The sequence below is a fragment of the Elephas maximus genome, chromosome 2 (assembly GCF_024166365.1).
Source record: "Elephas maximus indicus isolate mEleMax1 chromosome 2, mEleMax1 primary haplotype, whole genome shotgun sequence".
In the NCBI taxonomy this organism is placed as follows: domain Eukaryota; kingdom Metazoa; phylum Chordata; class Mammalia; order Proboscidea; family Elephantidae; genus Elephas; species Elephas maximus.
Window position 1 is genome coordinate 130,532,188 of NC_064820.1, and position 26,676 is coordinate 130,558,863.

General features: G+C 40.8%; 1 protein-coding gene across 1 annotated transcript in view; it reads right to left on the reverse strand.

Annotated features, from left to right (window-relative positions):
* Positions 1–26,522, reverse strand: part of MEGF10 (multiple EGF like domains 10) — a 179,121-nt gene extending 152,599 nt beyond the window's left edge. The window contains exon 1 of the mRNA XM_049873371.1: positions 26,249–26,522. The gene's annotated coding sequence lies outside the window, so the exon portion shown is untranslated. The remainder of the gene's footprint in view (positions 1–26,248) is intronic.
* Between the last annotated feature and the right edge of the window lie 154 nt (positions 26,523–26,676).

Sequence of the window (26,676 nt, forward strand, 5' to 3'; positions counted from 1 at the left end):
TATTTTAATGAACACCAGAAGATACCTAAGTGTTTGTACATTACCCATAAGAGGCAAGGAAATGAAAAGCACAGGTGGGCATAAATACACACCAAGTATGCTGTTAACAATAAATAAGTAAATTAACTGTAACATTAATATTAACATAATTATATCTTTCATGAGAATAATACCTTTAACCTTTTAAGTAGGTTATGATAGCTTTTTAAGGGAACTTTGAGCCAAGGAAGCTAAAAGTATTTGAACTAAAGTGATGAATCCTGAACTCAGCAGAGCCAAAAGATTTATAAGTTATGACATTTTCCTTAAAATCTTTCCTTCTTCCCCTTTTCAAACATCACTTCCTTTTTGCCTGTATTATAAATTCAATCCCTTGACTCTCATTATTTCTTTGATTTCAAAATCTGTTATAGCAACATCTTCACTTGATTGTAAATATTGGAATCTACAGGTAGCAGAAAGCATTCAAGATTAAGTTGACCCATCACACTGAATACGATAATTTTCTTCTCATGAAGAAGCAATTCCCATAAACTATATGACTATCATTTGTTCAAGGTTTTAAGCTTTATAATCATTGGATTTAAAAAGGAAAAATAAAAATCTAATGAATTTAAGCAGTACACGAAGACTACCTCAATTGAAAAATCTATGGGGGATACGAATAATTTCCTATATGGATTAGATTTTTCCTACCCTGCTAATTCAAGAGAGTCTATGATTCGTTTCTCTGAATTCCTTCAGGTCAACATGTAAGCATTCCTAATTGTTTGAAATTCAAACCATTATATAAGCTTTTTGTCAATTTATTTTTCTCTCTGCAATGATTTATCCTGTCATCCCATATCTCATTAATGAGTGTTCAGTACATAAGTAAAAATATTCTTCAGTCTTTCCATTAGAAACTGCATAGAAATCTCTGAGGGAACCCACTCTTCACATCCTTCATTGGATACTTGTATGTTACCCTGGGGTGCTAGTCATCTTCTGATGCTACCAATTCCATCTCAACTAGACTGTATACTCCTTGAAAACAGAGCCCATATTTAGTCCTGTCTCCCCCTTCCAATCCTCCCCGATTTCTACTTTGCTCCCTATCTGTAATAAAATCAAAGATGCTAAATAAATGGTTGTTAGTTGCCCTGGGTGGCACAAAGTTAAGTGCTCAACTACTAGCCAAAAGTTGGCAGTTCGAATCCACTCAGTGGTGCCTCAGAAGACAGGCCTGGTGATCTGCTTCCAAAAGGTCACAGCCTTGAAAACCCTGTGGAGCAGTTCTACTCTGCAAACATGGAATCGACTTAACTGCAACTAGCAACAACAGTCGTTGAGATAAATCAAATCTGGGGATTATGGATCCTGCAATATTAACATTGGGCAGTGATCTGGGAAGTTGACGGGCAGTCTGGGGATTGTATCTTGTGAGTCTCGGAAAGTTTTATATGAGTCCGGAGGGGTGCGGTGAGAGAGAAAATAACTCATAACTGGAAAAAACAGGTAACCTTAGCTAGGAGCCCTGGGCAACTTTGGAAGACAATACCTGGAGTGATCCATACTGCCAGAAGGTGGTGCTTTAGCTCAGAGCCGCTCCTCCCCGGCCTGTTTCCACTAGATCTTACAGGCATCTTTCTGAACATACAGAAATCTCTCCCCCAGCAGTGGAAATGGAACTGTAACAGGAGCTGCAACACCCCAGAAGAGCTTTCGATCCTTAGGGGAAGCTGTACTGCATCTTATTTAAAGAAAAGCTTTGCTTTTGCAGTAACTGAAGGATCCTGAACAATGTCCTTGCTTAAACCACAGGTCATTCCTACTGTATTCAGAAGGTCCCACTTTTAGATGTAAAGTATATATAAAAAGGTTTCTTAAAACAAGTTTTAATGTGGAAAAACTGTAGTCTGTACATGCTTGTGTTCATGTTTGGCAAGAAACATGTTTGGCATCAGTAGTGGAAAATATCTAAATGGATAAATGTGGTAGAAAAAAAAGTGAATTATTATAAATTTTTAGGTATCAGATAAGTAAACAAATACGAGTAGTATAAGGTTAGTACTGCCTTCATATGTATGTGTAAGCATGTGTGTGTGTGTGTGCAAATGTTAAATACACACAAAGTACTTTGTAGGGCTCATCGAATGAGCAGGTCAAGTTTATGCTTTATTAATACAAGAATTAAAATTAAATTAAATCTTGATTCTGCTCTATGGCTTCATCAGGTCAAGCTATTGTTGGGTGCCATCAGTCGATTCCAACTCCTAGTGACACCATGTGACAGAGTAGAACTGCCCCATAGGGCTTTCTAGCCTATAATCTCTGTGGGAGCAGATCATCAGGTCTTTCTCCCACGGAGCTGGGAGAAAAGGTTGGGTTTGAACTGCCAATCTCTCGGTTAGCAGATGAGCATTTAACAGTTGTGCCACCAGAGCGCCTTCAGGTCAGGTTAAGACAGCTAAATTTAAGAATCTAGTCAACTAGAAATTATCTTGGAAAATTCCTGAAAAAATCATAATTATGTATCAGGAGACAACGAAATGAATCAATAATTTTACAAAATGAGATCTAGAGCCTTTTCATTGTGTTTTAAAACAAAACCCTCTGCCCAAATCTTTCTGCCTCTGGCAGCACTGGATTAAAAACAAGCAAACAAACAAAAAAAATCATCTCCATTATATAACTGCTGCTTCCAAATCTACATTACCCAGTAGAGCAATGTAGAGATGTGTCACTTGTACGCACATATTGGCTGTCTTTCCCCACGGCCCCACGGTCATATAGAGCTGCTCTCAACAAGCCAGGAAGGACTCAAGAGAAAGGTTTGAGCCATGTTCTCTTACTGTTGAGGACGCACTTTTTCTACCTGTCCCTAGTCATTAAATTCTTAGATTCATTTCCTTGAATGATGAGCCAGACTCCTGCTCACCATTAAAAAAGAAAAGAAAAACAAACTTAATGAAGACATTTGCCTTAGAAACTGTCACAATCAAAGACAGACCTTTTCAGATGTAATTAAATTTTTTTTCCAAGATAATTTATTCTATTAAAATATGGTAATTTACTGTGGTCTCAGGTTATCTAAAACCTTTCTAAGATTGAAAGCTAATTTCTTGCTATAAGCAGTGTAATTTGAACCTAAGAAAATCAGGCAGCATTTTATATTCACACAAGCATGTAAAAAGTTAAAACTGTTTATTTATATCTAAGGTACTTACAGGAATCTAATTGTACCCCAGAAATCTGCATATGTCTTGGTATTGAAGGGCAAAGAGTGAGGCGGAAAGAACATAACTGCCCTAGCCAAAACTCATCCAACCTTTCCCTCTTCGGCTACTAAGGACTTAAGAAGAAAGCCTTCCAGAGATGTAATTTTTGACAACATTGGTATGCCCAGTTCAAAAATCAGCATGATTGGAGGTTTAATGAGGCACTTTGTTATTCTCTGAGATAAAAACGAAAAAATAGAGACAGTTCTTCAGGCTTAATTACCACATCTGTTATTAGGCACTTTAGCGTGATTGACTGGAGTGTATGTCGGACACGGTGCCAAGAAAGCCTCCCCATAAAAGCAGCTTCCCGCTTACTGTCTGAATGGCATCGGTCTCTGTTACAACCAGGATTTCCATGGCAAACAAGCAAAGCCTGGCTCCCACAAGCCCCTGTGCCAGCTGAAAGTTCTTTTCCTGGTGCTTTTTAAGATGGAAGCAGGGCCTAGGCTGCTTGCTCTGACCACTGCTTCTCTCCCTCTTTCAGACTCGATTGTATGAGCCGGGAGTCCAGGATAAAGAGGCACAGTATGAGAAGGGACAACTAGGAGACTCTGAGACATTGCTTTATTATGGTTTTATTATGATGTCTACTCGGGGACAATTAAAATTGGGAGTTATGATGGGATGCTGCCGATTAAAAGCACTTTCTAGCTTCTGAGCTAATGATGACTTTAAAATGCAGTCAACAGACAATACCAAGAAGTCAGTTCTCTGGATACCTGATTCCTTGGTATGCCCTGGCCCGATGAACAAAGATGATGATTTCGAAGACCAACAACCAAATGAGATTTCAGAAATTTAATATCACATTCTGTAACTACACATTAGAGGAACTTACAGCCACTGTTTCTGTCCCTGGTAAAGCTGTTTACTTATTCCTTCAATTATTTTATGTAGGCAAGTGAGGGTCTACTAGTTAAATTGCAGTTCCTTTTAAAAGGGTTGCCTTTACTAAGTATGGCATCCCTGGGCGGTACGAACAGTTAAACATGCTTGGCTGCTCATTAAAGGTTGGATGTTTGAGTCCACCCAGAGGTGCCTTGGAAGAAAGACCTGGTGATATACTTAAAAAAAAAAAAACAGTCATTGAAAACTCTAGGAAACACAGTTCTACTCTGACACGTGTGAGGTCACCATGAGTCAAAACTGACTCAATGGCAATTGGTTTTTGACCAGTTTGTAAAGTATAACATCATTCAACTTCCAAAACTGCAGAAATCTTAAGTCACTTCCTGTACAAGCAATAACACAAGGACAGCAATTATCGGCATACGGCAAACTCCTCAGACCAGAGATACAAGCATGAAAGCTACAGCAAACAATCTCACATCTGAACACACCCTGGGTAGAAAAATGCACAAATACACACCTAAGCCAGCTTGTCTAAAGTAAACAACAGCCCAGAGGCTCAGAAGTTCAGGGCTTTGAAATAATTAATTAGAAAAAACTAAAAGATATACACCATGTAAATACATTCTTCTGGAACTATCCCGTATATAAAAGAATGTCCTTCAGGCATTCTCTGTATTTAATTTGCCCTTAGAGGATGAGCTTATATAAATTTATGACACCCTGTCAAACTGCTTTTTTATAGTAAACATCATCTACAATGTTTTGGATGTGTGGTTACCATCAATAGTGATTTCATGCACAGAAAATAAACCAACATGTAAAAATCTATCATTCATGCTTTTTCCAAAACACAATGAACCCAACTAGATTTTACAAAGAAATAATAGTGAAAAAAGTATAAGTGGGAGAGCAAGGAAAAGATTTCTTAAGCTACAAAAAGGTCTTACCAACATTTAATAAAAATAAGAATATATGGCTTTCTCCAAAAAGGAATGAACACTTGTAAAAGTCATTGTCTATATACTTGGAGAAACATCAGAGGTGGAGCAACTCTGTGTCCTTGGGATGGAGACTTGGCCAATTCCTAGATGTTTGCCCCTGGGTCTACCCGATCTCCAACAATCTTTCCAGTCTGAGAAAAAACAGGGCTTCAGGAAGTAGATCTCAGCCTTCTTAGGCAAACGGCAGTCCAGTTTGGTGTCATAAACTTCCTCCTAGCCATGATTGCTGGCATCCCTGGGTGGAACAAGCAGTTAAGCATTCAGCCACTAACTGAAAGGTTGGTGGTTCAAACTCACCCAGAGGTACCTTGGAACACAGGCCTGGCATTCTGCTTCCAAAAGGTCACAGCCATGAAAACCCTATGAAGTACAGTTCTATTCTGAAACACGTGGGGTCACCATGAGTTGGAATTGACTCAACAGCAATAGGTGGTCATGATGGCTAAAGGGCTCTCCCACATTCTGCAGACTTTTGGAAATCTGGCTGTCATGGATTGAATTGTGTCCCCCAAAAATATGTGTCAGCTTGGCTAGGTCATGATTCCCAGTATTGTATGACTGTCTACCATTTTGTCATCTGATGTGATTTCCCTGTGTGTTGTAAATCCTATCACTATGATGTTAATGAGATGGATTAGCAACAGTTATGTTGATGGGATCTACAAGATTAGATAGTGTTTGAGCCAATCTCTTTTGAGATATAAAAGAGAGAAATGAGCAGAAGAATATGGGGATCTCATACCACCAAGAAAGAGGCACTGGGAACACTGCATGTCCTTTGGACCCAGGGTACCTGTGCAGAGAAGCTCCTAGTCCAGGGGAAGATTGATGACAAGGACCTTCCTCCAGAGCTGACAGAGAAAGCTTTCCGCGGGAACTGATGCCCTGAATTTGGACTTCTAGCCTACTAGACTATGAGGGAATAAACTTCTGTTCATTGAAGCCATCCACTTCTGGCATTTCTGTTATAGCAGCACTAGATAACTAAGGCACTGGCCTTTCTCTCCTTGGTCACCATAATATAAATGACAGAGGCTACTTTCAAACTAATGTTTCCCTCGCCCTCTCTTTTATCCTTATCCATAAATGAGCCTTTGTGATCCACTTGGGAAAAGGAGCAAAGGAGTGGTAGAACATGGCAAAAGTAAAATTAACCAATTCTAAAGTTATATAAAGGCCACTCTCCAAAGAAGTAAAAGCAAGCCATCTTGAAACAAAATCCCTTCAGAAGACACACACACACACACACAAATCTAAACCCACTGCCATCTAGTCAATTCCCACTCATAGTGACCCCACAGGGTTTCTAAGGCTGTAAATTTCAGCAGAAGCAGACTGCCACATCTTTCTCCCTTGGTGCTTCTGGTAGTTCCGAACCACTGACCTTTCGGTTAGCAGTCGATTGCTTTAACCACTGCACCATCAGAGCCCTGGTAGCGCAGTGGTTAAGAGCTCATCTGCTAACCAAAAGGTCAGCAGTTCGAATCTACTAGCCACTCCTTGAAACCCTATGGAGCAGTTCTACTCTGCCCTATAGAATCACTACGAGTCAAAATCAACTGGACAGAGGTGGGTTTCAGAATATACATTTCTACAAGTAACGGTTTTCATGGTATTACAGAGAAAGGAGTTATCTAAAAGCAAGCCAGGTTCTAAAAAGTAAGTAAAAGATGGCTGCATGATTTAATCAACTGCATGATTAAAACAGACGTTCCCACATTCTTCCATAGATCACGCGTGGACTGGTAATCCAGTTGCTAGAACTTAAGGGTGGGAGGAGAGAACTGTCATAACATAATAACATCAAAACATAACAACAACATGATCCTGTCTCAGACTGGTCCCATAACACCCTCCAATGAGGGATCATCTGTCAGAATTCCACCCAAGTTTCAAACAAGGGCCTCTGTACTTCTTCTAGAGAGCTCTAGAACGGGTGACACGCCCTCCAGAATCTAGACACAGAAACCAAAACAGAGCAATTTAACTTCCTCTTAACTTTATGCAAGCAGAAACCAAAGGGCAGCAAACATTTTGAAGCCACTGTGCGATGTCTTTTAAGCGTTTGGCAGCTAGCCGAAACGTCGACAGTTTGATCCACCAGCCACTCCTTGGAGATTCTATGGGGCAGTTCTACCCTGTCCTATAGGGTCGTTGTGAATCAGAACTAACTGGACAGCAATGGGTTTTGGGTTTTGTGCAATGTCTGAATTCAGTCTCTCCATTACTGCCAACTTGAATTCAAAACTTCGGTGTAATAGTTTAACTTGGAATGAATGGTCTTCAGGATTTGGGCCTGTTTGTGTCTGAAGTTCTAAGGCATTTGAGGTTTTAAGGAAATTTGTCTTCCTCGATTTCAATTCTTAATTCCTTAATGTGGATTTTCTGGGTCATGAAAAGTAGCTTTGCTTTCGGGTTTCATTTTTTCCCGTAATTGCTAATGAAGTTAAAATTAATTTTTTGAGTAAGGAACACAGATCTCAATCCCTCTGGCAGGTACTGCTACAGACCAGTTGTTTTTTATAATACCTATAGGGAGAAAAGAGATTAAAAGATCAAGTCATGCTGCACTTCCCAACAAAGCAGGCCACAGCTGTACAATAGATTCTAGGCAACTGCTCTGTGAGAGGATAGCAAAACTTCTGTCTTCCTGCAGGGTCTGCTCGGGTCACTGCGTGTGGCACGGATTAGGGAGTCCTGGTGCTCTGTCAAGGAGCCATGGTGCTGTAGTGATTAAGCGCAGGGCTGCTAACTGGAAAGCTGAGGTTTGAACCTACCAGCCACTCTGCGGGACAAAGACTTGGCAGTCCGCTTCTGTAAAGATTTACAGCCTTGGAAACCCTATGATGTAGTTCTGCTCTGTCCTATAGGGTCACTATGAGTTGGATTCAACTCATCGACAGCGGGATTTTGAATGGGCGCCCTGTTAGCCACTAAGCAGAATGGGGTTACACACCACACTCCTGAACCCCAGCCCTGTGCCATCACGTGACACTCTGTTTTCAGCTTCTCTTGGGGACTAGAAGCAGACATCAGATTTTACAAACTTTAAAAAAGCTAACAATTTTTTTTTAATTTGTATATAAGTTCAAAAAAGAGAATGAGAGCAATTCATTTTTAGACATTTCCCCCAAAGATCTATTAAAGTGGGGTGGAAGAGAATGTATATTTCATGGATAGAAGAAGGTGGCTTGGATTTGGTCTGCATTTGGCTAAACTCTGAGACCTGGCTAAAGTCATACTTTAACAGGAAAGAGTTCCACATGTCAGTGTTAGGCCTGTGCCCTAACCATGAGCCAACAAAAAGGAGGAGCCCACTGGAAAACAGCTGTCCCAAAACTCACACTTGGCTTCTCCAGGGCACAGGAGGGAGAAGAAAAAGAAAACTCTTTAAATCATACAGTTGTGCTTCTTAAAGTTGGTGTCTAGCTATATGGTGTGCCAGACAGCCAGCTCAGGCAAAGCTGGTGCTCTCTCTAGACGCTGCCAGTGGTGAGCCCTCACTCGCCCCCTTCCCCACCCACCCACTCATTGGTACCCGTACAGCCCAGGACATGTCCCCAGAGGCTTCCTAGGCCTAGAATGAGTTCATGGGGTTGGAAAGGGCCTTTCTGATCCCTTCATTCTACAAATAAGGAAACTGAGGTTCAGGCGAGTTTTCTTAGGTGCCTGAGATCAAACAGTGCAGCAGAGCTAAGACTCAAGGCTAGATCTGTTAGCTCTATATCTGGTGCTCTTTCCACTATTCGGAGCCACCTCATTGAGATCTAGGGGAAAAAGTATGCTGCTCTTATTCTAGAAGCATCTATTTGTTGGATTTAAGGCCATGAAGAAAAAAAATTACTAAAAATAACAATATTTTAATGGGTTAGTGACACCGATCTTGAGATCTACATCATGGACAATTTTTTTTTTTCCATTTGCTCCAGGATTAGAATATAAAAAATTAAATCAATGCAATTCCAAACGTGGGCAGTTATGCTCATGAGTAATGCTGGAATTTCAAACTTGGGTAATTCCATCTACAACCACAACTCAGTATACATTTAAGATAAATCTTGAACTGAGTCAGTGAAGTGAAACTTCCCAAAAGTAAACTGCTCCTTAAGTAGCTTTGCTTCACCTGAACTCATTCCTCCAACCATGGGTTCTCCCCACTGGGCCTTCAACAATGATTCTGAGGCCTGAAGATGACCGCCTATAAGCATCTTCGCTTTCCCTGGCTGCTCAGCTGCCAACAACTGTAGAGCCAAAAAGAAAGGATGAACAGCCACTGCCTATGGCTTTTCCTTTGCAGGCACAGCGTGAAGCAAAGAGGCCTGGTTGTCTCCTTGCATCTCTGAGAGGGCGGTATGGACGAAGCGGCACTGGAGTTCCCAGCACACACTACAGAATTTTGCTCTGCCTGGGGTTTTACTTGTGATGAGTCCAACTCTTAGACAGAGATTGGGAAGCTGCTTTTGTTTTAAGGGACTGGTTCTCAGACAGACAAAGCTCGCCCAGCTTTCACAGCCCTTTCTTCACTCACGAACATTCTGTCTAAAAATCTGCCTCCCAGGGGCTGGGTTGCCATCCTTTTCAGCAGTGACAGGGCCTGACATATTTGCTATCAGAGGAAATAGAGCACAGGCAGCCATTCACCAACAAAAACACCGGTCTCCCTTATGTGCCAGTGGATAAACTCACAATCCACACATCATCAGGCCCTAATTACACAGCCTCCTTTTCACAAACAGTACAACCTGGCCAAGAACTGAAAAATGGTCTTCCAAATTCCCTGCCTAGGCAGGAGCTTCCTTAGGTCAAGCTATAATAACTGTTCCTTGGATGAACATAGTTAATGTCTCTGCCTGCCACACTTGAATGTTGGCAAGTCCAGAAAGATCAAAGTTCTGTCCCTCGTGAAAAGTACTATACATAAGCACACACTTGAAATTCAAAAGCCAATTTAGGTGATCATTTTCAGAAGATCTCTGGGTTTCATAAAAACACAACACCTGCAAACAAAAACTACTGTGCTGTGTGGTGACAACAGGGACTAGAGGGTTAGCTTACAGGATGATCACCATCATAAAAATTAAACTCTACAGCAGTGATGGGCTGCAATGAGGCCCTCTGAACGGCCCCTAGTAGCTGTGCAAACAAAACTACAAAGCATCATTTACATACTGCCTTGAAGAAAGGCAACAGGTTCTTTTTCCATGTCTAGTTTAGCAGACTATACACATGGACTTCACCAGGTGGAATACACAGGAATCAAATCAACAACATCTGTGGAAAGAGACGATGGAGAGGCTCAATATCATCAGTCAGAACAAGGCCAGGGCCAACTGTGGAACACACCATCAATTGCTCATAGGCAAGTTCAAGTTGATGCTGAAAAAAATTAAAACAAGTCCATGAAAACCACAATACAACCTTGAGTATACTCCACCTGAGACGTTCTCAAGAATAGATTTGATGCATTGAACACTAGTGATTGAAGATCAGATGACTTGTAGAATGACATCAAGGACATCATACCTGAAGAAAGCAAAAGGTCATTAAAAAGACAGGAAAGGAAGAAAAAAACAAAACAGATGTCAGAAGAGACTCTGAAACTTGAGACATAGAGCAGCTAAAGCAAACAGAATAAATGATGAAGCAAAAGAGCTGAACAGAAGGTTTCAAAGAGTAGCTCAAGAAGACAAAGTATTATAATGAAATGTGCAAAGACCTGGAAATAGAAAACCAAAAGGGAAGAACATGCTCAGCATTTCTCAAGTTGAAAGAACTGAAGAAAAAATTCAGGCCTCGAGTTGCGATACTTAAGTATCCTAGGGGCAAAATACCGAACGACACAGGAAGCATCCAAAGAAGAGGGAAGGACTACACAGAGTCACTGTACTAAAAAGAATTGGTCGACATTCAACTATTTCAGGAGGTTGAATATGATCAAGAACCAATGGTGCTGAAGGAAGAATCCTATGCTGCAATGAAGACACTGGCAAAAAACAAGGCTACAGGAATTCACGGAGTGCCAACAGAGACTTTTCAACAAACAGATGCAATGCTCCAAGTGCTCACTTGTTTATGCCAAGAAATTTGGAAGATAGCCACCTGGCCAACTGACTGGAAGAAACCCTGATACGTGCCCATTCCAAAGAAAGGTGATCCAACAGAATGTGGAAATTATCAAACAATATCATTAATATCACACACAAGTAAAATCTTGTTGAAGATCATTCAAAAGGGGTTGCAGCAGTGTATCGACAGGGAACTGCCAGAAATTCAAGCCAGATTCAGAAGAAGACATGGAATAAGGGACATCATTGCTGATGTGAGATGGATCTTGGCTGAAAGCTGAGAACACCAGAAAGATGTTCATCTGTATTTTACTGACCATGCTAAGACACTTGACCATGTAGATCATAACAAATTATGGATGACGTTTCAAACAACGAAAATTCCAGAACACTTAATTGTCTCATGAGGAACCTGTACATTGACCAAGAGGCAGTCGTTGGAACAGAACAGAAGGATGCTGCATGGTTTAAAATAGGAAAGGTGTGAATCAAGGTTTTATCTTTTCATCATACTTACTCAATCTGTATGCTGAGCAAATAATCTGAGAAGCTGCACTGTATGAAAAAAATGTGGCATCAGGATTGGAGGAAGACTTATTAACAACCAGCAAAATGCAAATGACACAACTTGGCTTGCTGAAAGTGAAAAGGGCTTGAAGCACTTACTGATGAAGAATCAAAGGCTACATACAGCCTTCAGTATGGATTATTCCTCAGCATAAACAACAATTCTCACAACTGGGCCAATAAGCAACATCATGATACATGGAGAAAAGATTGAAGTTGTCAAGGATTTCATTTTACTTGGATCCACAATCAACACCCGTAGAAGCTGCAGTCAAGAAATCAAAGGACGCACTGCATTGGGCATATCTGCTGCAAAAAAAAAAAAAAAAAAGCTCTTTAAAACGTTAAAAAGCAAAGATGCTACTTTGAGGACTAAGGTGCACCTAACCCAAACCATGGTATTTTAATTGCCTCATATGCATGTGAAAGCTGGCGATAATAAGGAAAACTGAAGGAGAATTGATGCATTTGAATTATGGTTTTGGCGAAGAATATTGAATATACCATGTATTGCCAGAAGAACTAACAAATGTGTCTTAGAAGAAATACAGCCAGAATTCTCCTTAGAAGCAAGTACGGCAAGACTTTGTCTCATGTACTGTGGACATGTTATCAGGAGGGACCAGTCCCTGGAGAAAGACATCATACTTGTAAAGTCAGTGAAAGAGAGGAAGACCCTCAACGAGATGGACTGACACGTTGGTTACAACGATGGTCTCAAGTACAGCAACAATTGTGAAGATGTCACAGGACTGGGCGGTGTTTTGCTCTGTTGTACATAGGGTCGCTATTGTATTAAACTTTCTGAAATTTATTGCAATAGCCTCCTCACTGTCTTCCTCATTTTTATTTCTTTTCCACTGTTGTCATCAGTGATAATCATTTGCTCCCCACTGCCTGGTTAATTTAAGCATCAACGGACAGCCTTCAAGGACTTCCACAGCTTCCAACCTTATTTCTCGATATTCCATTATATAAACACTCTGGTCATCCCTGCCTGCCCCACCTTTCCTACCTCACCCTGGCCCTGTATGTTCCTACCAACTGGGGTACTCTCTTCCTCTTTTCTGTTTATCTGAAATTCAGTTATCAAAGTCTAATCTCTTTCAGGAAGTGTTGTCTGGTCACCAAACCAACAGACATCCCTCTTTCATCTGAGATGGGTTCACCTAGAATATATCACCCTCACCATTTCCTGTCTTCACAAGTGGAATGGCAATCTGCTGGGGGCAGGGGCCATGCCTCGTCTTTTTAGATATTCTTTCCAACATGCAGTAAATGACTTGGCTCATAGCAGACACATAACGAACAGAGACGGACTGACTGATGCAGATACATCTCACCTAAATACAAAACATCTGCTTAGTTTTTCTTACTAATGAAGACCAAATTCATTAACTACTAGCTTCATCCCATAGTCTAGATATAACCCGTTGCCATCAAGTTGATTCTAACTCATAGCAACCCTACAGGACAAAGTCAACTGCCCCACAGGGTTTCCATAGGAGCAACTGATGGATTCAAACTGCGGATCTTTTGCCCATAAGTAAATTTAACTGTTTTTGTATTCCAGAATATTTTAAACTCCTTATAGTTTATATTTTACATCAGAGACTACACTTTCTAATTACTGTCCTCAGTAGTATAATCTTATTTACGTGCTTGAACAATTATTTCATAAGGAACATAGCAGGCCTAATTCCTAGATATGGTAATTATTTTTTTCTACTTTAACACTGTTTGATGTAAAATAATGAAAACAAATATATACTGAGAGCTTACTATGTGCCTACTACCATGCTAAATGCAACACTCTTTGAAGTATATACCATTATTATCATTTCACAGATGATGAAAAAGAGGCTTAGAGCTTAAGAACCCAGGCAGTCGAACTCTTTTTGTCTCTTAGCTCATGACTTTAATTGCATGTATTTGTGTAAATCAACATTTAACCTTTAAGAACAATGGCCCAAAAGAACTGTACATAATGGATACTCAGACGTTCCACAGCCATGCTATAACCATTTCAAAGCCAAGGACCCAAAACTCCTTTTGGGGGAAAAAAATTGCACCTATTTGCTCCATTTGTATCTCCCTGCTCCATATTATAAACACAAACTTGGATGTGCTACATATACAATGACCCTCACTAGTATAATCTACCAGCCCTAATCTAATGATGACAGGGGCTCTCTAGACAGAAAAAGGACCAGAGGTTGCACTGGTTCCAGAAGCTTCTTTTGCTCATAGGGCTATTCCACCTTCACAGGTATGCACCTGTAGCTCACTATAGACCTGAGAAGGTGATAGATGAAAGAAGCAAGAGTAATGAGCCACAGACCCCACACCTCACACCATTTTGTCCCAATTAAAAAAAAAGGAGAGAAAAAATAAAACATTCCAGTGTTAGACTTCAGAAGAGATGACACCTAAAGATTCAGAAAAAAATCCACGTTCCAGAGACTCCTTCTCTCCAGATATTTTTCCTAATGGATTACAACGCCCAATAAGAAGGTGGAGAGTGGGAATGAGACGACTTTCAAATTGGCCTACTTGGAGTGGTGCTTCTGTTCTAGATTCTAAAAAGTGGGGCTCTGCTAATATGTTGACCTTTTAGGCATTTCATTTGCTGTCTAGAAAAGTAAAATAATTGCCTAAAAGGGTGTTGGGCCACTGCTTTCTGATGCATAAAAGGCTGCTGGTCCATTGCTTTCTGATGCACAGCTCTTCATGCTAGGGGAGTAAGGGTGACTTAATGGATATTAGGAGTTCCAGGTCCTCCCTGACCAGCTAGTAGCCAAATTACGAGATAGCTGGGGTTTCCAGTTACTACTCTTCATCACTGCTAAAGCTTGAATTCTATGTTAAACATGGGGCATTAATTTTTAATTTTCTTACATTTTTGAACTTCTTATTGAAGTACAACATACACACAAAAAGGTACACAAACAAAAACTGCACAGCTCAACAGCTTTTCACTACCTGAACACACCCATGTAACCAGCACCAGATCAAACAGAGCATTACCAGCGTTCCAGATGCCCTCCTTACTTCTGATACAATATCATTTCTTCACAAATATTCTATGCCTTAAAAAAAGCATTTAGTAAAAAAGTACTATTTGCGACATGACCAACTACAACAAAAGACAACATAAAATCTACCGATTTTTCGACAAAAGTTTCTTCCTCACAGCATTGAAGGGTAAACATCTCTAAAACACAAATGGTGCCAAATGAACAGGCCTAATGACAACAAATTGAAAATTAATTAATCAGAATCCTTTGTCATTGCAAAGAACAGTCTCTTCTTCCTCTTCACTTCAAAGGCATCCATCTATAAGCATTGGTAAAATCAAAACTCCGCTTAGTAAAGTATAAACAAACTTCAAGGTGGAGAGGGAGTGGAAACATAATGACGAAAATAAAGCCACTTGTCTCTCTGCAACTCACAGGTCTTCCCTTGTTTAATGGATTTAAAATGATAGCCTATAATCAAGGTGCAATGGGAGACTTAATTACAAGGAGCTCTAAGTGACCACAAGCAAAGCATATATTGCCCTCTCCTGGGTACAAACCTTGTTAAGCTAAATACTTCCAGTCAGGAAACCTCTTATCTCAGAGACAATAGGATTCCTACCGGCCAAAAAGCACCAGCTGTCTGAAAACTGAGTGTAAATGGGCTCTCCAGAACCCATCACATCCAGAAAAGGCTCTCCCTGTTCTCCCTCACTCAAATCTGTACACTGTGCCTTACTTTAAAAAAAAAAAAAAACTACAAATATTCACAGGAACTAAGGACTAAGGCTCCCTTTGAAAAAAAAAACCCAGAGGCACAGGCTGAATGAATGACATACTTCTTCATAAAAGGAGTAATCAGGCTAACAGAACAATCGTGTGCGAAAAGTCTATGACCTTCGCTAACGCTGTGACCTTGAATCTGAATCTTCTTCTAACACAAAGAATGTAGCCAATTGTTGAGTTCAGAATTATATCTTTATAGGAAGTTTATAATCCCTCCCCTCCAGGGCAAGAATCCAGTTTGGAAATTGGGGGTGACATCTGGAAAGCCCCCAACTTCATAACTGTCCAAATAAATTATAACTTTCTAAAGGATTTAATTGTGTTTCAAACTCAAAAATTCCTCCACTTCCAAACTGCTACATGAATGTAGATTTGGAAGGAAATTATTAATACATCAGGATGACTATTCCCCGGAACAAAGAATCATTCTCAGAGGCTATCGGACTTAATTTAGGTGGGCTTTCAGATCAGATATCTGTCTTGATAAACCTGGGGAAAAGAGGCTGAGAAATGTGTCTTTGCCTATCATGGACAGTGGGAGATCCTTTTTATTTTTTAAATCAGTAATAAAACAAGTCAGTGAGCCATAGGAGGAAACAATTCTCCTGCGGCCAAAGATAAACTGGGAGTTCTAATAGACTTGTGTTCTTCTAAAGCCATGTCTCATTCTCTAACGCCAGCAGATTAATGATGCTTCCACAAAATCCCTTTTTCTCCCTCCCCAAATCCTACCTCTGACACATTGCTGCAAGTAGTTTAACTATGGAAGGCCTTGACCTCCTTTTTTTGTCTCTCCGATTCAAGTGTGTCTGTTTCCTTGGGGCTACCAAGCTCCGTTGGACGGCTGGCCGGAGTCGAATGGAGCATCAGCCAACCCTGAACAATGGGCCTCTTTCTCCGGCTGTCACATGAACAGCGTTGTGTTACAGCCATTGTCCCTTCCAGGCAGAGACGGAGAAGCACAAATTCTCACAGACCAGCTATTCTCCATGACCCCCGCTGGCCAAGCCACTAAAATATTAAAAAAAAAAAAAAGGCATGCATTTTGAATGGCGCACTATCTCCTAACAAGGCTTAGAGCGCATCCACAGTGGGCCTGCATCAGAATACCTTCTTGGAAAGGCACACACCTACTGAATCAAAATCACGGAAGGTGGAACCAGTATCTGCAAGTGATTCTCTTGCCCATAAAGTTTGAGAACACAAGCTAAACAGATGCCTCAAACATCTCTAACATCACTAAGGTCCCAAATTTGCACGTCTGTTCAAAGGATCTACCGGAAGTGGGGAGGATACTGAAAGGGCAAATACTTGATACCATCAAATTTTAGAGTGGGTGAGAAGAGACAGGTGAGAAAGAGGAGGGCACCAAGGCAGTGGGGAAGGAGGTGGGGAATTTTTAAAAATAACAACAGCTCCTCAGAAGATCATAGGGATTGGGGGGCAGGTCAGCAACGAGCAAGGAGAGGGGAGGTGCAAGGAGAGCAGAGGGAGATGCTGCAGCAACCTGGCCGAGGTTGTAGCCTTCGGAAAAGGGTGGGGAGAGAGTTCCTGTGGTGGGATGAGCAAGTGACTTTTAAAAAACAAGCATGCTTAATATTTAGTTAAAAGTTTTAAGATGTGAACCTCCTCCACAGTCCCAAACCTTAAAAGACAGCTACTCAGAACCACACGTTTGGTGGTATCTTATTAGGTGAAGGAGTCAGAGCGATATCCACAGTGGGTAACTTCATGCTAAAAGGGGCAGAAGAGTGGTATGGCAAGACAATCTTTAAATGAACTGTCTTCAGGGAAAACATGAATTCCGATCCAGACAATGCTAGAAGAAACATGAGCCCTGTCCCCACCCCAGCCCCAAGAATCTTCATACTGATTGAAAGGAATAACAGTTTTCTCATCTTGAATTTTCTCATGGAATGAAAATGCCAGTCAATATTTAGTTAAACCTCAATAAAAAAAAAAAAAAATTAGGGTGCCACAAATCATATCTGGTGTTTATAATAAAATATTAGCAGTGTAACCCAATGGCTTCCTTTGGTGTACACTGTGGGATGGGGGCAGGTAGAATCTGGTCCTACTGCCCTATGCCTAAAATAAGAAAATGATTTTCAAATGTTAACTGACCACTCCTGCCAAATGGTTTAACCACTGTTTCTTGAAGCTATCTTCAAATTCCTGCTCAGTCCATTTCCCTCTCAATCTATTCAAGTCCTGTCTCCATCAAGGCCCCACACTGCCAGGAAACCTAAGTGGAGCCCACACAGCCCTCTCCTGCCCACGTGACCCTTACCAAATCCAACCTTACATGGCCAGATGCATCTTTTAGTCTAGATTTTTTGTGAAGGCAAGAATTTCTTGGTAATTCCACAAGTACTCATCCCCATGTTCTGCATACCTAATAAATACCTAATGGAGCAAAAGTAAAAATCAAACCAATTACTTTTTTAAAAAGCAAAAGTTACATCTTATCATCAAGTCTATGTCAAAATTTAAAAAAAAAAAAAATTTCTCAAGATATTAATGTGGAGAGGTGGATATTTAACTTTTTGTTTGTTTTGATTGTACGGTTAATCCCATGGGCCCAAAACAAATATTTCATAGTTCCATTTTGTCCCATGAGATACAAGGTGAATTTGTGTGCTTTGGTTTTCAATTTTCTATTAAAAAAAAAAAAAAAAAACTTTTTTTAAAACAAAATCATTTTTTACCCAAAGGTATTTAAAAAGATCTATCATAGGAACCACCACCTGTGGCTAGATTTTAGAACTAACCGAATCTGTACAGCTCATGGGGTCGGACAGGATGCTAACAGCAAGACAGAGTCTTCCTCTAGGATGGGACCTCCTTGTTCCCAAAGATGAGATGTATTTAACAGATTTTTTTTTTTAATATCCTGCACGTGGACCTATCAAGATGAGGCTTTCCATGCTGAAATAAGGGAGGATGCAATTTATCGCCCTCTGAGTAGGAAATTGAGGCAGTTTAAATGCTTCCCATAGTTTCTTCATCTAGGAGTATAAATCATTGGAAATGAAACAGGAGAGGAAGTCACTAGAAATGAACAGCGATAATGACAGGATACAGTATCACATTCACATTTCCCAGATTGGCGAATGGCACACAGTATGTATTATCAAGCAGTAACCACACCTTGACCTGCAGTTTACAAATGAGTTCCATGTAATAAAATAACATTGGCTTGTGTCTTATTTTTTTCCTCATAGTATGAGAAGGTCTTTTATTAAGCGCTATAGGGTCTCTATGAGTCGGAATCGACTCGACAGCACTAGGTTTGGTGTTTTTTTGGTATAAATTAATTCTCTCCAATAAATATTTTTAAATGCCTTTTGCCTTGGTGCCTCCCTCAAAGCAAGATGGGTCACCAGCACCTCTAAGTGGAGCTACTCGTAAAAATTCGGCCAAGATTTCTGCTCTTGCTGTGTGTGCTCAAACCAGCATGGTCTGATCCGGAAATATGGCCTCAGTATGTGCTGCCAGTGTTTTCCTCAGTACACTAGGGATATGGGCTTCATCAGGTTGGACTAAGTGATCGTCCATGAAAGGATTATCTAAGACATCTACCTAACAAAAGAAACAATGTTAACTCCATACATAAAATAAAAAATCTTCAATTAGGAAAAAAAATATGTGTTTTTAAAAAGGGGTTACAATGATCACAGTGAAAAATAATCTTAAATAGTGTAGAAAAGAGAGACAAGAGATAGATATAAAATTGTGGGAAATTCAGACAGAGAGAAAGAAAGAGTGAGTGAGTGAATGAGTGGTAGAATGAATAAGCAGGATAGGAAACCAGTTAAGAGACTGTTGCAAAAGCCCTGGCAGAGAATAATCTAGGCTTAAAGTAAGGCAGAAAAAGTTCATTTTAGAAATAGAACTGAAAAGGAAGACAAATCAACAGAATCCAAAGAATTTTATGTTAACTCTTAAAAAATAAGCTAATTTTTAAAACTAAAAACTGGCTAAATATCCTTGAGCAATTGAGAGCACAGGCGGTCTTATTATTGCTTTGTTTGAAGTCCAAGCAATCTGGGTGTTTGTACTTCATGCCTGGATGCTGCTACCGCCATGCCCTATGGCATGGAGACTTACACACCAACCCATGAATGGACTTTTTGTTATGTTTATTTTATGGTGGAGCTTCCCATGAGCCAAAAGCTAAATTTCTAAGGCATCACCATCTTTGCATTACCCTAAAATTTGTTTGGTCACTTAATCAGATTTTATTGCATATTTCCATTATTTAAAAAATGAGCAGAAATGGGAACATTAAAAACCTAGTAGCAATTATGGGAAGTATTTGTCTCATAAACTCAATATAAATCAGACTAAGATGGAAGTTGTTAGACATGCCAAAAATGGCAAATCTTCAGTCTCAATCAGGCATTTACTGGACTTGAACAGGATAACTGTTTTCAACTGTGAGAGAAATGACCAAAATTAAAGAAAGTTAATGAAATGGCAGGAGTACACGTAGTCCTCCACTTATGACAGGATTCACTCCCTTGTCTCTGGTAAGTCAGTTCTGATGTAAATCAAATACCTCTTTTTTTCAGTTTTCATTATTATTGCCCTTTATTATCAGTCTCTTTATAAATCCAGTCTATCTGTCTTTGGGTGTTGGCATGAGAATGATAACATCATCATATTACACACTGCAACACTGTATGTAGTACATATTACTAATGATAAGGTGTTAAAACAAAAAAAAAGGACAGTCCTAAGTGCAGTTGGCTGTAACTCAAATGCATCGGAATTCAGGGACTACCTGTATATACTGAAAGGTGTGCCTAAATGGCAAGGTATAATTAGAGGATTTTATATTGTGTTCGGCTCCCTAGCACCAACATTCCTTATAGCATGTAAGCTTTTGCACAGTCTTTGAGTCTATTTTCAGGAATGCATTCTGTACCAAGGTAGGAGTGAGAATAAGTATTGAACCAGTCACCGTGTTCCTGATCAAACACAAAAACAGATACAAAAGTGTTTTAGAAACTGAAAAACACAAGGCAAAACTGGTTACTGACATCGGCGTTTCCATTTCAGCACCCTGACACTGCCATTCACAACTAAAACCGTCCCAAAGGATAAACTTAGCTCTTGTATCAGCCAAACAGCTCCATAGTACCTGCTACAATGTTGAACATGTAACATTATTCAGGGGCACTTGAAATTTTATAAATCACCTTATAAATCTATGTTGTCTTCTGTCTACTGCAGATTTATTAACATTATAGACAATGTCCACAAGTTAAATCGTAAATTCTTTACTGGTTTCTCCACAACCCTCAGTATGTACTTAGTCATTGTCCTCAACCACTTTATCTGCACTTTCATTAGATGCCAACTCTCATAGATTCATTCGTTTTTCTACACATTTTTTAGGCATTTATTATGTAACTACTATATACCAGCCACTTGTGTAAGGGCTTAGAATAGGAAACGATGAACTCACCAACCAGGTGAGAGATATTCACTTAACAAACATAGTTGATACAATGTGATACATGGTATATTAAGGCTATCCACAAAGTACAGTGGGAACTCCCGTGGAATTTCCGTAAGTTATATGAGAGAATGAGAGAAAGCTTCAGAGAAGAAGTTTTATTTGAGCTGTATCTTGAAGGATGAATGAATTGGAAGTAGCTTGTTAGACTGAAAAGCAGGGCAATGACATTCCTAGCAGAAAGAACAGCAGACACAGCTGGTCAAGGAGGAGTGAAAGGCACAATGTATTTAGGGAACATTAACAAGGCATTGGCAAAAAACAAGGCTCCGGGAATTGACGAAATACCAATTGAGATGTTTCAACAAACGGATTTAATGCTGAAAGTGCTCACTTATCTATGCCAAGAAATTTGGAAGACAGCTACCTGGCCAAGTGACTGGAAGAGATCTAAATTTATGCCTGTTCCCAAGAAAGGTGACCCAATCTAATGTGGATATTATCAAACAGTATCATTAATATCACATCCAAGCAAAATTTTGCTGAAGATCATTCAAAAGGGGCTGCAGGAGTATATCAACAGGGAACTGCCAGAAATTCAAGGTGGATTTAGAAGAGGTCATGGAACCAGGGACTTCATTGCTGATATCAGATGGATCCTGGCCAAAAGCAAAGAATACCAGAAAGATGTTTACCTGTGTTTTACTATGCTAAGGCATTCAACTGCATGGATCATAACAAATCATGGATAATATTGCAGAGAATGGGAATTTCAGAACACTTGATTGTGCCCATGAGGAATCTGTACATAGATCAAGAGGCAGTTGTTCTAACAGAACAAGGGAATATTGCATGGTTTAAAGTCTGGAAAGGTACGTGTCAGGGTTGTATCCTTTCACCATGCCTATTCAATCTGTATGCTGAGCAAATAACCCAAGAGACTGGACTATATAAAGAAGAACCGGGCATCAGGTTAGAGGAAGATTTATTAACAACCTGCGTTATGCAGATGAAACAACCTTCTTGCTGAAAGTGAAGAGAACTTGAATCACTTACTGATGAAGATCAAGACCACAGCCTTCAATGTGTATTACACCTCAACATAAAGAAAACAAAAATCCTCACAACTGGACCAATAAGCAACATCATGATAAACTGAGAAAATATTGAAGCTGTCAAGGATTTCATTTCACTTGGATCCACAATCAACACCCATGGAAGCAGCAGTCAAGAAATGAAAGGACGCATTGCATTGGGTAAACCTGCTGCAAAAGATCTCTTTAAAATGTTAAGAAGCAAAGATGTCACCTTGAGGACTAAGATGCACCTGACCCAAGCCACGGTGTTTTCAATTGCCTCATATGCATGTGAAAGCTGGACCATGAAGAAGGAAGACCAAAGAAGAATTGATGCCCTTGAATAGTGGTGTTGGTGAAGAATATTGAATATACCATGGACTGCCAAAAGAACGAACAAATCTGCCTTGGAAGAAGTACAACCAGAATACTCCTTAGAAGCAAAGATGACGAGACTATGCCTCACGTTCTTTGGACACGTTATCAGGAGGGATCAGTCCCTGGAGAAGGACATCATGCTTGGTAGAGTGGATGGTCAGCAGAAAAGAAGACCCTCAACGAGATAGACTGACGCAGGGGCTGCAACAATGGGCTCAAGTATAGCCACAATTGTGAGGACGGCGCAGGACCAGGCAGTGTTTCATTCTGTTGTGCACAGGGTCGCTATGAGTCGAAACCAACTCAATGGCACCTAACAACAAGATTCTTGCCTTGAGGACCAGGCTCAATTTCTGGCCAAGGTACATCATGCCACAGCCACCACCCATCTGTCAGTGGAGGCTTGCATGTTGCTATGGAAATGAACAGAGGAACTTTCAAGTTAAGACAGACTAGGAAGAAATGCCTGTCCACCTATTTTCAAAAAAATCAGCCAATGAAAACCCTACAGATCACAATGGGGTTGATTCTGATGGCAGCTAACAAGAAGAAGAACATTGGGGTTGGAAGGCTGGGGAACAGAGAAAAGCAACCTAGCAGAACAGTGGTCTTGTGTATCACGTTAACTAGGTTGGGCTTTATGCTATTAGCCAGTGTTTCTCCAGATGTGATCTGAGGTCCACCCCACCTGAGGATCTGCTCAAAGTGCAGATTTCTGCCCCTTACCTGTGCGGCAAAGCTCGAGAATCTACATCTTTAATAGGCACCCAGGTGACACTGATGTTCACCAGCTGGGCAGCCATCAAAGATTTAAACAAGGGAATGGTATAATCAGATTTGTATTTCAGAAATATGGTATTAGAACAAGCAGACAATCATGAGGGAGGTAAATCCACTGCTGCCAAGTGAGAGTGTGACTTGCGTTTGCATGAGAATCACCTGCAGAACTTGGGAAAATGCAGGCTTTTCCCGCCCCACCCAAGACTTACTGAATTCGAACCAGAGGAGGTTAGGATTTATGTCGGGTTGAACCAAATGAAACTATCATTTTATATAGGTCAAAAAAGATCAAATATCAACAATCTTTCATAGTTCAACCTAATATTTTCAACAATCCTCCCCAACGATACTAATGTACATCAAAGTCTGAGAATAGCTGATGAAATGGGGGCAGAGCTAAATGCTTTTCCCTTTTCATTAATTATGAGTATCGTTACTCACTTTGATTAAATTAATATGCAAAGATGGAAGTGACATCAGTTATGTACCTAAAATAAATGCCATAAACCACCACCGAGGCAGCAAGGTAGTGAATATAAAGATTTTAGAGCCACGGGGAACACTGGAGATTATTCAGTTCCTGCCTCACCTCTCAAAACCAGCTTATGCGTGATGAAACAGACACCTAAATGGAGAAGCAAGCTGTTTAAGGTCACGCTGAATGCTCTGTTCAATTCCTCAATGATAGGGGGTGTTCATTTTAACGGGCATTGAAACCATTACAACTAAAAAGCATTCGGGGTTTAATTTACAGCATTACATAAACCCCCAAGAGGGCAGGAAAAAAGCAAATACTCAAGCATATCCATTTAAAAAATGAAGCCAAATGACTTATATAAGATAGAACCTTGAACAGTGCCTAGGAGGTAATAGATGCTTAGTAATTATTTATTGAATGGTCTTTTAAAATAAGTTAAAGGAAGCATATTAATATAAGGATTTTCCAAGGCGGTATACAGGTTGTGAACTGAGTGTACATTTTCCACCTGCTAGCCACTCTCGATCACTATTTAGTGCCCAGTCACAGCCCCCCACCCCAGCTACCATCACATGCCCCTTTCTTTCCACTGAACACACGCCCCACCAGAAAGCAATACAAAGACCATGTCTGAGCTAAGTTAGATAACACAGTACATCCTAGGTGGGAGTGAAGCCTGAAGATGAGCACAGCCTCCAAAGCTCATCTAACCAGGATTAACAGCTCATGTTTACTAATAGCTAATAAAAGTTATATTGCAGCCACATAGTAATAGTTTATGTTGTAAGCTATAGAATAATAATAAAGATAACAATGTTTTGTTGTTAGCTGTAGTAGAGTCGCCCCCCAACTCATGGCAACTCCATGTACAACGGAATAAAGCGCTGCCCAGAAGGGGGTGGCGTGCATGAAGTACACCGGCCAGAATCGAACCCAGGTCTCCCACACAGAAGGCAGTAATTCTACCACTGAACCACCACTGCCCACCCCCAATAGTGACACTAGCTGATACTTAACAAAGGAGCCCTGGTGGCATAGTGGTTAAGAGCTCAGCTGCTAACTGAAAGGACCGCGTTCAAATCCACCAGCGCTCCTGGGAGAAAGATGTGGCAGTCAGCTTCTGTAAAGATTACAGCCTAGGAAACCCTATGGGGAAGTTCTACCCTGTTCTACAGGGTCACTGTGAGTTGGAATCAACTTGAAGGCAATGGATTTAAGCACTTCACATGCACTGACTCACCTGACCCTTTTAACAACTCCCTGATACAGGCACTATTATTATCACTCTGATTTTATAGATGATGATAGAGAAATTAAGTAACTTGCCCAAAATCACACAACTGAAAAGTGGCCAAGTTGAGACGTGAACCCAGGCTGCCTAGTGCCAGGGCTGGCACTCCAGGCTAGTGAACTCTATGACCTTTCAACAGCAAAACAAAAAGTACCAACAAGCTGACCTCTCACAGCGCACCAGAATATCAAGTCAGGAAGGTGGAATCTTTTGTAAAAATGATTTGGTCCCAGTGTTCGCGTTCATAAAGAATGAAATATCTTTGGTTGGGAAGGTCACGTACAAAATGAGACCTAGGAGATAAAAGGAGAAAGGCAAGAAGAACCAAGGAGGAATGATTAGCTGTCCTCCTCCACCTTGGTTTCACATGGTTTTCCCTGTCTAAGAACCTTTTGGCTGATAAAATCCTAAACTTTTAACTTTCTGAGCAGAGTAGGATATTTTCTAAAGAAGTATCAAAGATATCACCATACTGTATTTGCTCATTAAGGTACCATTAAGGAAAATACTTCCAGAAGGAAAATGAGGACAAAATATTTCCTTAGGTGAAAGAACTTTAAAAGAAAAGGACCAACCCAGGATAGATCTTTATTAAATAAGTAACTATGACTTGAAGAACCTTCCCTCCGAACATTCCCTGTGAAAAAAGCACTTCTGACAAGGAAGAGACCCCTCTGATGTAATCACCAAAGTGGGCCAGCAACCCTGACTCCCCTAAATGACCCTGAGGACGCAGGAAGAGGGAGAATCTTGTGTTACCTGCACAATTTGAATAATAAGTAAATGAAAAAGAAAAGTTTAGAAAACAAGGTCTTAGGGGAGAAGCGAAGCTGACCTGGAAGGAAAAGCCCCGCTGGAACTGCTTTGCCTTCTCTGTCTGATTCCCCTAAACCTCCCTACATCTAGCTATGTCACCCCCACAACACGGAATAAACAGGCAACACAATACAAGGCAGAAGGTATGCAAAATAAAATGCGTAACGAAGGTTTACCCCCATGGAAGATACTCCAGGAATTCCCTACACAGCCCTGAGTAACAAAACCAAATACAAACAACAACAAACCCTTGGCAAGGCACACGTAAACAACCCTGACTGAGCCCACCTCATCCCACCTCGCGCTGTACAAGCATATCCCGGTGAAGGCAAATGTGGCCCCCTCCCATAAGAAACCGTCCTGTGTCTGGCCAAGGTCTACCGACAGCCAGAGCTAAGTTTGCCCAACTCTTACCTAAGTCTTGAGATCCTCAGATTTTGTAGCACAACCTTTTATTCCCTGGTCTTCACCCAACGCCAGAGGAGAAACAAAATCTGTTCCAAACAGCACAGTTAGTCTACAAGCAGCGTCCCAGAAGAAAGCAATACTTGGGAGTCTTGGCTTAGGCGCAAAGGTGGAGACGCGGGAAAGGAGGCAGTTACCAACGCGTTTGCTGTCCCCCAGTTTTGCGCACCAGGAAAAGTACTTGCTGCAAACTTGAAAGAGGTTTTCCCCGTCTGGCCCTAGATGCTGGAGGAGGAGCGGAGTAACCCGAGCCGGGGCCGGGATGCGAGCAGTTGCCGCTGGTGCAGCTGCTGCCGCCGGGGCAGTGGCCGCGGCGGGGGGGGCCGGGGGGCCGGGAGGGTCGTTTGGCGCCGCGCACGATCCGGGGTACACACAGC